Here is a 14,496-nt window from a genome sequence, read left to right as displayed (position 1 = left end):
ATGTGCTCAAGCTGATACCCCTGACAGGGCCACAGAACAGTGCGTTGGGAGAAATTCAGAGTCAGCTGTCGAGTATGTCTGCAATGCTGGCGAAGGTCATGGCAGACTTGGAGGATCTGGCGGTAATACGTCGATTGATCTCTTCCATGGAGACGAAATTCACTGAGTTGGTTACAAGAATGGGGGATGTCGAAAAACGGATAAATTATTTGGAGTCATCAGAGAGGGAATTAGCTGCTAACCCGCTAACGACCAAGACAGACTTGCAGCGCATTTGGGAAAAACAGGAGGATTTGGAGAATCGTAATCAACGAAACAATGTCCAAATTGTTGGAATTCCTGAGCATGAAGAAGGCCGAGATATGGTAAAATTCCTAGAAGGGCTCTTTCCGAATCTGCTCAACATAACAGGCCATAAGCTGGAAATCGAGCAAGCTTACATGGTCCCGGTTCGGAGATCAGCTTAGGGAGACAGGCCCCGATCAATTCTGGCCAAATTTCTGAGATCAAGATCTCGTGTTACGCGAGGCGAGATGTAAAGGAAAGCATTCTTGGAAGAACCATAGCATTTTCTTGTTCCCACACTTTGCGAATTCGACAAGAGAGAAACGTGATCAATTCAAGGAATGCAAGAATCTCTTACATCAACGGAAGGTCGCTTTTGCACTGATGTTTCCGGCCAAACTGAGAATAGATACTAAGGATGGCTGTAGAGAATTTACATGCCCACAGCATGCATTGTTCTTCATAAAGACATTGGAGTGAGTAAGCCATTTGGTGATTTTCATGTTGCTGCCTAGCGGACCTGACTCACTGAACATACACTCGACTGCCCGAGGAAGCTGGGTGAATTCTTTGTTTCTTTTTGTGCTGGTTCCTCCTAGTGGCTGGAGTATGTTTTGTGTAATATAATTTCTTCGGGACAGCTTGTGGAGGAATCTGCACATTTTTGGTGCTTATGCCTCCTGTGGCCAGGAGTTTGTTTTGTGGAATATCTCTTGCAGGACATTGGAGTGATTGGGTCTTTTGTTGCACTCATATCGGCCTAATAGGCTGGCTTACTGAACATTCATTTGACTGCCCGAAGAACTGAACAAGCGGCTGGAGCTTTTTCTGTGGAAGAACACACCTTTGGGACAGTTATGTGGATGGGGTTTTTTGCGTTTATTCCACTTATTGGCTGGAGTTTGTTTTATAGACTATTTTTTGCTGTGTAATTCTGTCTCACAAAATTTGTATATAAGCACCGGACTTGAGCAATTCTGACGGCAAAGTTGTCGTGGGGAATCTCGTAGGCGTACATGGACTGTTTGAATTTAGAAGGATGGACGCCGGTTGGCGCTATCGTGCGCGGGGTTAATGTGCACATTTTTCTTTTTTCTGTTTGTTTGGTTCGGGGGGAAGTTTAGGGTTTGACTGTTACACTAATGTTGAAATGTGGTCTTTATAATATTGTTTTTGACACACAATATTTTTTTTTTAATATTTCAGATTTCAATCGCATAGAATGGGATTATCTTTTTAAGATTTTGGAAATATACAGGTTCGGGAAAACTTTTATTGGATGGATTAAGTTACTTTATAGACACCCAGTAGAGGCGGTACAAACAAATTGATTAATTTCAGATTATTTTAATCTGGATAGGGGCACCTGGCAGGGTTGCCCTCTTTCCGCATTATTGTTCTGTCTGGCCCTGGAACCATTAGCAGCTGCTATAAGAAAGGAGGATGATTTTCCAGGGGTGGTGAAGGGAGGTATAGCGCATAAGCTTTTGCTCTACACAGATGACATCTTATTATTTGTCTCCGACCCAACTACATCTATGCCTTGCCTCCACAGAATTATTAATTCACTTTCCAAGTTCTTAGGATACAAAGTCAATTGGTGTAAATCTGAAGCTTTGGCACAGACAGCATACTGCCCAGTAACGGCTTTCCAGCCAGGTGCCTTCCAGTGGCCCAAACAGGGCATTAAGTATTTGGGCATTTTATTCCCAGCAAATTTGGAATGGTAAACATCCCAGATTACACTTCAGTAAATTACATAGGCCGATTGACAAAGGTGGGCTAGGCCTACCCAAGATTTTGTTTTATTATTATGCGTTCGGTCTCAGACATTTGGCTCACTGGTCACTTCCACCTGAGAGAGCCCCTCCCTGGTTTTGTATTGAACATGAAGATCTTACCCCTATTTCGCCATTGCAAAGCCTTTCTATCAAACTAACCAGAAAGTTTAAGTTACACCCCGTTATCTCGCATTTGCACTCAGTATGGACAGAAGTGTCCAGAGTGTTCAATTCGGACATTTATTTAAATGTTGCCTCAAGCATATGGCTGAACCCTAAATTATGTATTAATAAGTCCCCTTTCTGCTGGTCAGACTGGATTGTGAGGGGGGTTATTACACTCGGTGACCTATATGAGAGTGGAGTATTGAGATCTTTTGAAAATTTGGTTCAACATTTTGGGATTCCCAGATCTCAACTCTATAGGTATTTACAGCTGTGCCACCTGCTCTGTATTGTTTTTAGGAGTAGCATTCACCCCCCTAAAATGGTAGACACTCTGGGAGAGGTGATTACTGCTTTTGGAAAAGGTCATGAGGCATCAGTGTATTACTCCCTGCTAATTCAAAGTTTAAGGCACGGAACTTCAACTTCTCTCTAGAGATTATGGAATAAAGATTTAAACTTGGTATTGGAAGAGGGAGTGTGGTATAGGATTCTAAAAAACTTCAAGTCTGCATCTAGAGATGCAAGGGTTCGCCTTATGCAATTCAAGATTTTATATAGATTCTTTGGACCCACTCTAGATTGTATAGGCTTGGTCTTAAAGACACACCCACCTGCTGGCGATGCCAATCAGAAGATGGAGACACAACCCATGTTTTTTGGAGGTGTGTTAAGATCCAAGAGTTTTGGTTGAATGTTCAGAGTGTCATATGTGACGTTTTGGGCACCTGAATTTCGTTTTGCCCCAGGCTCTGGGCGATGGGGCGGTCATACATTTGGGGGACAAACACATAAAAAATTGGGTCCTGACCAGTATTATGATTGGCAGGCAGATTATTTTAAGGAGATGGAAGTCAGATGGGACTCCCTCATTTCCAGAGTGGTGTGCGGAGATGGGGAGGGTGGCGGCTTTTGACGGGGTTATTTTTTTATTTTTTTGTGTGTGTGTGTATGTATTCTATTTGTGACGACAAGGGTGTTTGTTGGGGGTCGGGGTGGGGTTGGTGATTGGGGAGGGGGAGGGGTAATAATGGGGGTTAAATGTTGACTCAATGTATATATGTTGTGTTTTTTCTTTGTTATATGTTTGTCAATAAAAAAAAATGTAATTAAAAAAAAAATAAAAACCATTATAAAAATACTCATTTTTACATCATAAATCTAAACAAAGTGAAATTTAAAAAAAATTTCAATGAAAAAAAAACAAAAAACAAAAGGCATTTCCAGTTACAGAAATACTCAAACCAGCCCATCTGGCACCAACAATCATCCATGCAATTTTCTAATCAGCCAATTGTGTGGCAGCAGTGCAGTACATAAAATCATGCAGATATGGGTTGGGAGCTTCAGTTAATGTTCACATCAACCATCAGAATGGGGAAAAAATGTGATCTCAGTGATTTGGAGCATGGCATGATTATTGGTGCCAGATGAGCTGGTTTGAGTATTTCTGAAACTGCTGATCTCCTGGGATTTTCACGCACAACAGTCTCTAGAATTTACTCAGAATGGTGCCAAAAACAAAAAACATCTAGTTCTGTGGATGGAAATGCCTTGTTGATGAGAGAGGTCAACGGAGAATGGCCAGACTGGTTCGAACTGACAAAGTCTATGGTAACACTGATAACCGCTCTGTACAATTGTGGTGAGAAGAATAGCATCTCAGAATGCTATTCTGCAATGCGGGTTGGCGCTGTTTTGGTGGCACGAGGGGGACCTACACAATATTAGGCAGGTGGTGTTAATGTTGTGGCTGATTGGTGTAACTGAATGGGTACAGCCGTAAAAAGACAGCTACCTGTCTCTAAATTGTCCTCTTATAAAACTGAAATTTTATCATAGTAAACTCCACACATAGTTCTTTCCAGAAGGATTTTTTTAGTGAAAAATCATGCTGAAGATTAGCGGACAGATGGTCAATTAATTAAGTGATGGGCTGTTTTCTCACAAAAGCAGTTTATTCAACGTACAGAAGCATCACCTCCATTGACATCCATTCAAAAATAAAGATGTCTGGTCTTCTTGCCAGTGTACCGCCGTGTAACATTTTGTTTGCTAACCTTGAAGGCACCTCCTGGGAAACGGGCTCTGGCACAACCATAGTACATGCTCTCTGCGCATGCGTCAAACGCAAGGAAGTGGACCACACTGACTTGCATTGTATGAATAAAACACCTCATTATATATATATATATATATATATATATATATATATATATATATATATATATATATATATATATATATCTTTGTTTGTGTTCCGCAAAAAGAACGAAAATAATTTACGTTTGAGATGGCATAAAGGAAGGTAAAGGGATGAGCGAATTATCATTTTTATGTGAACTATTCTTTTAAAAGTGAGAGTTATTTCTGCAGACAATAACAGGTCTGTCACAGACACAAAATACTGTACACATTAAACATGAATGTAGTAAATGTAGTTATAACCAAATAAATCCATCAGGACTGGCTTATTGCTTTTATAAAATGGCGGCAACTTCATTATGATAACAGAAAACAAAGTTCAGTAAAGAGTTACATTTATGAAATGGATCGTCCCAACTCTAAAATCTGATTGGATGAGCCACATGGCTTTAAATGCACACCTGCGACCATGCATTCTAAATTTATCTGGCAAGTTACTATGTCGTTTGGCAACTGTAAACAGCATAGAGTAAGATTCTTTAATGTACCTGAGGTTATTGTTACCAAGAGATCACAGAAAAGGATATGAAAGTGTTGACTGTTTGCTGATTGAAGTATGCAACAGCATAGGTCTAGGTGCATACCTGTAGCTACCTGTTCAACTGTCAGATATCTATACCTTCTCCACCCTTTCACCTCCTCCCAGTCTGTTTTCTTCTCCATCAAATAAGGGTGTTTCAGCAATCAAAAGATCTGATTTAGTCCTGTGGGTTCTCCACCCCAGAAACACTCAATGTAAAAATCTTGGTAAATCTGCACATGTGAAGGTCTGTTTTTATGGATTTCGGATGGTCTACAGTGCATCCGGAAAGTATTCACAGCGCTTCACTTTTTCCACATTTTGTTATGTTACAGCCTTATTCCAAAATGGATTAAATTCATTATTTTCCTCAAAATTCTACAAACAATATCCCATAATGACAACATGAAACCACCAGGACTCTTCCTAGAGCTGGCCGCCCGAAAAGACTTGAGGCTGTAATTGGTGCCAAAGGTGCTTCAACAAAGTATTGAGCAAAGGCTGTGAATACTTATGTACATGTGATTTTTTTTTTCCATTTATTATTTTTAATAAATTTGCAAAGATTTCAAACAAACTTCTTTCACGTTGTCATTATGGGGTATTGTTTGTAGAATTTTGAGGAAAATAATGAATTTAATCAATTTTGGAGTAAGGCTGTAACATAACAAAATGTGGAAAAAGTGAAGCGCTGTGAATACTTTCCGGATGCACTGTAATATCACTTGTAGTGCTGTATAATAACCTTCATACTGTAAAGAATGACTCTGACATTTAGTTATTTCAAAGTGCTTTTTTGAGTTGACACAACTCAATTTTCCAGCCAACTTAACATGTTAAGTTGTGATTCTATCAACTTATACTTAAGTTGAATTAACTAGCATTTTTGTCTTGTCAACTCACTTAACAAAGTTGTCTGAACAAAGATTTACCAGCTCCAAGCATGTATTACATCATAAATAAATAATGAGGTTAGTGTTGCTGGCAATTTATTTTGTTTTGCTATTTTTTTGTGCTGTTGTTTTTGTCATCACTGTTACTTAATAGTAGGGATGTCCTGATAATGATACTGGTATCGGTATTGGGTCCGATACAACACTCATGTACTGGCACTCGTACTCGTAAAAATGCTCCGGTACCAAAAACGATACTACCTCACGTACGAATGTACGTCATTACATAAACATTCAGCACACAAATTAAAATCACGTTATGTCCTAGTGAGATTATTTAACATCAAAAACTGGGATATAATGAGCTAAATATATAGTTTGCATGCAATTCAAATGTGAGCACTTGTGATTGTGTGGAGACAGTGTTGTGCTGATGCCGGCTGCTCATACCTTTTAAGGCTCCTCGGCTCATACAGGGAAAACACTGTCATGAGCATTGAATGCTCTATTTGTAGCAGATGACAGTAAATAGGGTGCAAATTCACGTTGTAGCACGGGGCACATAAAGAGTACATACTTATTAAATAAAATAGCAGCCTTTTGCAGTTTAATAATCACTTTGAGTCACGTAGCGACCGGCTTTTCCAGAGTGGGAATCTGCCGTCATTACATCAGAGCTTCTTAGTCAAAGCAACACAGAATCACTTCTAAATAAAAGTTCTGTCAAAATTAAAGGTAAATTTATATGAAAATAGTATGACAGAAATATATCACTACTGTAAGTTATGTAATATTCACTGCAATACTACTACTACTACTACTACTACTACTACTACTAATAAATCAGTAGTAATTGTATTATACTTAAGCAGTATCTAACATCTGTGATACTCTGTTAGGGAGCACTTTATTTGGCAAAATATAACTCCAATGTTGTATTTTGGATTGTGTTGTGAGGTTCTGTATATTAGCACTTCATTTGATAAAAAAATAAAATAATATTATGTTGAAAATTAACTGTTATATTTTCATTTGATTGAAGTTTTAATGAATTCATTTATTTAAACACCATTTTGATGATAAAATTGAAATGAACTCTGGACATGGAGATCAGAAAAAAAACAAAAAAACAAACAAACAAAAAAAACAGGTTTCGGACTCGGTATCAGCAAGTAAAAAATGAAGTATCAGTACTCATATTCGTTCTCAAAAAAATAAAAAAATGATATCAGGACATCCCTACTTAATAGCTGTGGTGATGTCAAGAGCTTATCTTTTACTTAATGAAGTTTGTTGAGTGTCACCAGTGGCTAAAAATATTGGCACCCTTGGTAAATATGAGCAAAGAAGGCTGTGAAAAATATGTCTTTATTGTTTATCCTTTTGATCTTTCATTCAAAATATTCACAAAAATATATCATCTAATGCAGTGGTTCTCAACCAGGGGGCCGGGACCCACTAGGGGGCCTCAGCACACTTCCAAGGGGGCCTCAAGATGACTTAAAATTAATTTAAAATAAGAACAATTAAAATAATTTAAATAATCCAACTCAATTAAAATGCTAACAATACTTTAATATGTATGCCCACAAATCATAAACAGACTCTTTCAGAAATTTCTAGAATCAAAAATTATCCATGATTAATTATTTTAATCAGACACATCTAGTTTCGGGTGAGGGGGCCTTCAAATATTATCTTGGACAGTGGGGAGCCTTGGGGTCAAAAAGGTTGAGAACCACTGCTCTAATGGATATCAAACAATTGCAAACACAACACAAGTTTTATCAAAAAACAAATATTTTTGTCAAATATATGTGTGGCACAATTATTGGCACCCCTAGACATTTTTATGAGTAAAATATATCTGAGGCATATTCCCATTTGTATTTAGTACACCTGGATGACTAGGAACATGGCTTCCTGTTTCAGAGGGGTATAAATATGAAGTAAAACACAAGCCAAATTCCCTTAGTCATCCATCACAATAAGTAAGACCAAAAAGAAAAGTTCTGATGTGTGGCAAAAGGTTGTTGAAACTTAAAAAAAAAAAGGAAAATGGCTATAAGGAAATAGCTAAAGCATTGAAAATGCCGATTTCCACCATAAGGGCAATAATTAAGAAGTTCCAACCATGAGTCGCGTGGCGGCATGCGAGATTCAGACGCGTGAATGCGAGCTCTGCGCACTTTGCTAGTTTTAATGCTTTTTGTGTCATAAACCGGTGAGATTCGATACACCCTGTTCCATAACTGTTCTAAGAAGAAAATGTGTCAAAGAATTCAAAAACCTCAAAAAGCCCGCGACTCAATTTGGCCAGTGAGGTGAAAGAGATTCAGCGTCAACTGTCGAACATGTCGGTAATGCTGACAAAGGTTGTTGCTGACTTGGAGGATCTTGCTGTAATACGTTGTTCGATCACTGCCATGGAGACGAAATTCACTGAGTTGGTTACAAGAGTTGTGGATGTTGAGAAACGGATCGATTATCTGGAGTCATCGGAGAGGGAATTAGCTGCTAACCCGCTAGCGACCAAGATGGACTTGGAGCGCATTTGGGAAAAGTTGGAAGATCTTGAGAATCGTAACTGGCGAAACAACGTCCGAATTGTTGGAATTCCTGAGGACGAAGAAGGCTGTGATATGGTGAAATTCCTAGACGAGCTCTTCCCGAGTCTGCTCGACATAACAGGCCACAAGCTGGAAATTGAGCGAGCTCACAGAGTTCCGGCTCGGAGATCCGCTGAGGGAGACAGGACCCGATCAATTCTGGCCAAATTTCTGAGATCATCCGATAAAGACGGATCAGTCCTTGATCATAGTGAAGCAAAAGTGTGTAAGCCCCCTAGAGCAACACTGACGCTTCACAGGATGTGTAAAAATCTTGGTCTTACAGATATTTGGAGACTTTTGAACCCATCTGGTTAATTTTTTTTTTCATCAATCCATAAGATTTATTCTAGAATATATATATATATATATATATATTTTTATATCTAAGTCCCTCATTTTATCTGTTGTTGATTGTTCAATTGGAAACATCTTAGTCTCAGATCATGCCCTGGTGAGTTTAGAGGTGTTGCCACATATGAAGAAAAATAAATCATATAGTTGGTACTTTAATGTATCCCTTTCGCAAAATCCTGATTTCCAACAAATGTTAAAGGCTGAAATCAATGTTAATATGGAGACCAACTGGTCCTCAGTATCCTCTGTGGATGTGGCTTGGGAGGCACTTAAGGTGGTTCTTAGGGGTCTGATTATACAGTATGACTCATTCATCAAAAAATCCAAAGCACGAGAACTCGTGGAGTTGGAAGGGAATATTAAAAGTGCAGAGGCAGAGCTGAAGTGCCGAATGTCGTCTGATGGCCTCAGAGATTTGACCAAATTGAAATACAGATATAACACTATTTTGTCGTGGAAGGTGGAGTTTTGGCTATTCAGGGCAAGACAGTTGGAGTCGGCAGGACAAAGCAGGGAAGCTTTTGGCTAGATATATAAAGCAGAGAGAGTCTTTTTCCACCATTCCCTCAGTGAAATCCGCTGGTGGTGAAATATATACCTCAGCCATTGATATTAATAATGCTTTTAAAGAATTCTATCTTGATCTTTATAGTGCCACATCTTCGTCTACTGTTGAAGATATTAGAAACTTGGTGAAACAATTAGAACTCCCTAAACTGACGACTGAGCAAAAAATTCTCTTGATTCTGAGATAACCTTGGAGGAGCATGGCGAGGTAATTAAGGCCTTGCCTACAGGCAAGGCTCCGGGGCCAGATGGCTTTGCTGCTGAATTTTTTAGATCTTATGCTACAGAACTGGCTCCATTTTGCTAGAAGTTTATACGGAATCATTTAAGAATGGAAAGCTTCTGCCAACCATGACACAAGCCCGGATCAGTCTGATTCTTAAAAAGGACAAAGATTCAAGCGAGTGTAAGAGTTACCATCCAATTTCTCTGATCCAGCAAAACGTTAAAATATTGTCAAAAATTCTGGCTAACCGATTAAGTTATGACATCTCTTATACATATACAGTACTGTGCAAAATTTTAGGCACTTGGGAAAAATGTTGCATAGTGAGGATGTCTTCAAAAATAATGCCATAAAAAGTTTTCATTTACCAATTAACATCATACAAAGTCGAGTAAACATAAAAAAAGCTAAATCAATATTTGGTGTGACCACCTTTGCCTTCAAAACAGCACCAATTCTCCTAGGTACACCTGGACACAGTTTTTCTTGGTTGTTGGCAGATAGGATGTTCCAAGCTTCTTGGAGAATTTGCCACAGTTATATTTCGGCTGTCTTAATTGCTTCAGTCTCTTCTTGTATTCCCAGACTGACTCAATATTCAGTGGGGGGCTCTGTGGGGACCATGCCATCTGTTGCAGGGCTCCCTGTTCTTCTATTCTATTCTATTATATTTGCAAAAGAAATGTTTGGGAGTCTAAAATGTATATTTCCTTTTGACACACTAAAGGTGAAAATATAAATAACCATTTTAAGACAAATGTTTTTGTGAAGCATTCTATGTAACTAAGAGTTTTGCACAGTACTGTAGATCAGTTTATTCGGGGCCGTAGCTCTTCTGATAACATTAGGCGTTTCATCAATATTCTCACTTGACGGCGAAAAGGCATTTGATATGGTAGAATGGGATTATCTTTTTAAGATTTTGGAAATATACAGGTTCGGGAATATTTTTATTGGATGGATTAAGTTATTTTATAGACACCCGGTAGCAGCGGTACAAACACATGGATTAATTTCAGATTATTTTACTCTGGACAGGGGCACTAGGCAGGGTTGCCCTCATTCCCCATTATTGTTCTGTCTTGTCCTGGAACCATTAGCAGCCGCGATATGAAAGGAAGATGATTTTCCAGGGGTGGTGGTGGGAGGTATGGTGCATAAGCTTTTGCTTTATGTTGATGATATTTATATTATCTATGCCTTGCCTCCACAGAATTATTAATTCCTTTTCTAAGTTCTTAGGATACAGAGTCAGTTGGTCTAAATCCGAAGCTTTAGCACTGACAATGTACTGTCCATTAACAGCTTTTCAGCCAGGTGCCTTCCAGTGGCCCAAACAGGGCATTAAGTATTTGGGTATTTTATTCCCAGCAAATTTGTCTGATTTAGTTAATTTTGACCCCTTAATAAAAAGATTTGAGCGATGTGGGCAGGTGGGTTTCATTACATTTATCGATGATTGGGAAGGTTAATGTTATTAAAATGAACTGTAATATTCCAAAATTTAACTACCTGCTACAATCTCTCCCTGCAGATGTCCCCCTCTCTTATTTCAAGCAATTTGATAGCATAGCGAAGCCCTTCATTTGGAATGGTAAGCGTCCCAGATTACATTTCAATAAGTTACATAGGCTGATTGACAAAGGTGGGCTAGGCCTACCCAAGAATTTGTTTTATTATTATGCATTCAGTCTCAGACATTTGGCTCATTGGTCAATTCCACCTGAGAGAGCCCCTCCCTGTTTGTTGTATTGAACATGTAGTTCTTCCCCCTATTTCGCCATTGCAAAGCCTTTCTATCAAACTGGCATTTGCACTCGGTATGGACAAAAGTGTCCAGATTCAGACATTTATTTAAATGTTGCCTCGAGCATATGGCAGAACTCAAAATTATGTATTAATAAGTCCCCTTTCTGCTGATCAGAGTGGATTGTGAGGGGGGTAAATACACTCGGTGACCTATATGAGAGTGGAGTGTTGAGATCTTTTGAAAATTTGGTTCAACATTTTGGGATTCCCAGATCTCAGTTTTATAGGTATTTACAGCTGCGCCACCTGCTCTGTACTCTTTTTGGGAGGAGCATACACCCCCCTAAAGAGGCAGATACTCTGGGAATGGTGATTACTGTTAAGGTCATGAGGCATCAGTGTATTACTCCTTGCTAATTCAGAGTCTGGGGGACGGAGCTTTAACTTCTATCAAGTGATTATGAGGGAAATATTTAAACTTGGTATTGGAGGAGGGAGTGTGGGCTAGGATTCTAAAAAATGTCAAGTCTGCATCTAGAGATGCAAGGGTGTGCCTTATGCAATTCAATATTTTACATAGATTTTGTTGGACCCACTCTAGATTGTACAGGCTTGGTCTTAAAGACACACCGACCTGCTGGTGATCCCAGTTGGAGGATGGAGACATGACCCATGTTTTTTGGTGGTGTGTTGAGATCCAGGAATTTTGGTTGAAGGTTCAGAGTTTTGTGTGTGACATGTTGGGCACTCGGGTTTCGTTTTGCTCCAGAATCTGTGTTTTGGGTGATGGGGTGGTCATCGATGTGGGGAATAGACATATAGAGAATTGGGTTCTGACCAGTGTGATGATAGCCAGGCAGATTATTTTGAGGGGTTGGAGGTAGGGTTGCAGCGGTATACCGGTTTCACGGTATACCACGGTATGAAAATTGATGGTTTTCATACCATGTACATTTGCTTATCTACGGTATTGAGAAAAAAAATGCAACCGGACGGAGAATCTCGCCTGCGCGTGTGCATCTCCTTTCAACCTCGACTGCCTGTCAGACTCGTCAACATGCGCCACACACACATGCAGCGGATAAAATGTCAGAGAGAAGCGAGGTGAGGGGGTCTGACAAAAGTGAGTGCGTGTGTGAGTTAAAGCAGTGTTTCTCAACTGGTGAGTCGCAGGTCTATTCGGACTGGGTCGTGGACAGCAGGGAAAGAACAATGCCATGGTTCTCCCATTGAAGATATTTTGGCGGCTGGCCAAGTGATAGCCTATTTAGGACTGCAGAGGCAGATTTAATGATAATCTCGCAATCAGCTAAAGGCTTCTCATCTGCACTTTCGCACGAGTGTATCGGAATCAGCTCGCGATCATGATCTGCTCTTCTCTCTGGTGTGTGCGTGCAACAACCGGGCTTCCCTTGATATTGCGGAGCGCAGACCTCAAAACTGATGTGACCAATTTCAATTCTAGTGAGACTTTTCTAGTTTAAAGCATTACGGAGGAAGTCAAGTCGAACCTCTCAAACAGTAGGCAGCCCTGACATGCCAAACAGCACTGAGGAGGAAAAGAGCAACACTGTGCTATGTGCTAATTTTGTTTTTCATTATACATCATCACCTTTACAAAACTGTTTCAAGATTTTACATGAGTATAAGTAACTGTTATATTTTGACAAAATGTTATAGTTTCATATGAAATAATCTAAAGGTAGAATCTATTAGACCTCATTTTATATCAACAGTGGCAGTTGTAGTTAAAGTTTCAAGATGTGTTTCAGCTAGTACTTATTTTTTCATAAATAATATAATTTGTTATTATTATTACTATTATTTAAGACTAGCAACACTGACCTAACCATGGTAATGAGGAGCCTTTCCTCCTGTGTAATATGTATGTTCTGTTTTAATTATGTTTGAAATTAGGAAACAAACGGGATAATAATGGGCTCATATAAGTAAATATGCTCTTCAATTTTTTAAAAGGAGGGAGAGAAAACTTCCTGTAGATTTTGTTGTTGATATCAACAACAAAAACAATGTCACTTAACAAAACTATGCAACATAAAAGGAAATGCGACCCAGGATACATTCAACGCAGGTTATGTTTTTACTATGGTGTGTCGCCACTTGATTTCCAATGTAAAATCTAGGTCCTGAAGAAAAACCAGTTAAGAACCACTGAGTTAAAGGTACAGACAGGAGCAGCTGCCCATAATTCTCTCTCTCTCTCGAACTGCCGTCTCTGGTCACCTTTATCCCCCACTCGCCTCATCAGGCTGATTGGGGTCCGGGCGTGCGTCATTCCGGCCCGGGCCCTCCCTCCTCTGCGCTACATTGACAAAAATGTTTTTTGATAAAACTTGTGTTGTGTTTGCAATTGTTTGATAGGATATATTTTTGTGAATATGTTGAATGAAAGATCAGAAGGATAAACAATAAAGACATTTTTCACAGCCTTCTTTGCTCATATTTACTGAGGGTGCCAATATTTTTGGCCACCACTGTATGTGCCTCCTGTTCACACTATTATGCTTGCAGCCCTGTCTCTCAAGAAGAGACCTTCCTGCAATGCAAAGAATGCAGGACTAACATGACAGTTCAGACAACTTTTTAATTTGTGAGATAAATGACTTTCCAGTGAAGTCAGTAAAACTAATAAAAAGCCCATGCAAAAAATATAATGAGTTCAATCAACAAAATTTCACTACTCACTTGCACATCAGTTGTTCATGTACAATCAAACAGTTCACCCCAAAATGAAAATTCTGTCATAATTTACACACTCTCATGTTGCTACAAACCCAGACTTTCTTTCTTCCGTGGTGCACAAAAGCAAATGAGTAAGCAGAATGTTAGTGACTAAAAGCCTCAGTCATCATTCATATTCATTGCATCTTTTTTCCATAAAAAGAAAAAAAAGGTCCTTTGGGCTTTTTTCTTACAATGAATGTGAACTGTGACAGACTATCAGTCCCTAACATCTTCCTTTGTGTTTCATGGAAGAAACAAAGTCATACTGGTTTGGAACAGCATGAGGGTGAGTTTTGGGTTGAACTATCTCTTAAATGTTATTAATGAAAATATTACAAAGCAGAACTATTATTATAGATTTGTGTGTGTGTGTGTGTGTGTGTGTGTGTGTGTG

General features: G+C 39.2%; 1 protein-coding gene across 7 annotated transcripts in view; it reads right to left on the bottom strand.

Annotated features, from left to right (window-relative positions):
- Positions 1 to 14,496, bottom strand: part of lrch2 (leucine-rich repeats and calponin homology (CH) domain containing 2) — a 106,662-nt gene that overhangs the window by 38,733 nt on the left and 53,433 nt on the right. The gene's annotated exons all lie outside the window — the stretch shown is intronic.

The sequence above is a fragment of the Myxocyprinus asiaticus genome, chromosome 4 (genome assembly GCF_019703515.2).
Source record: "Myxocyprinus asiaticus isolate MX2 ecotype Aquarium Trade chromosome 4, UBuf_Myxa_2, whole genome shotgun sequence".
NCBI lineage: Eukaryota > Metazoa > Chordata > Actinopteri > Cypriniformes > Catostomidae > Myxocyprinus > Myxocyprinus asiaticus.
The sequence above is the reverse complement of the archived record's forward strand: the minus strand, read 5'-3'. Positions and strand labels throughout refer to the sequence as shown.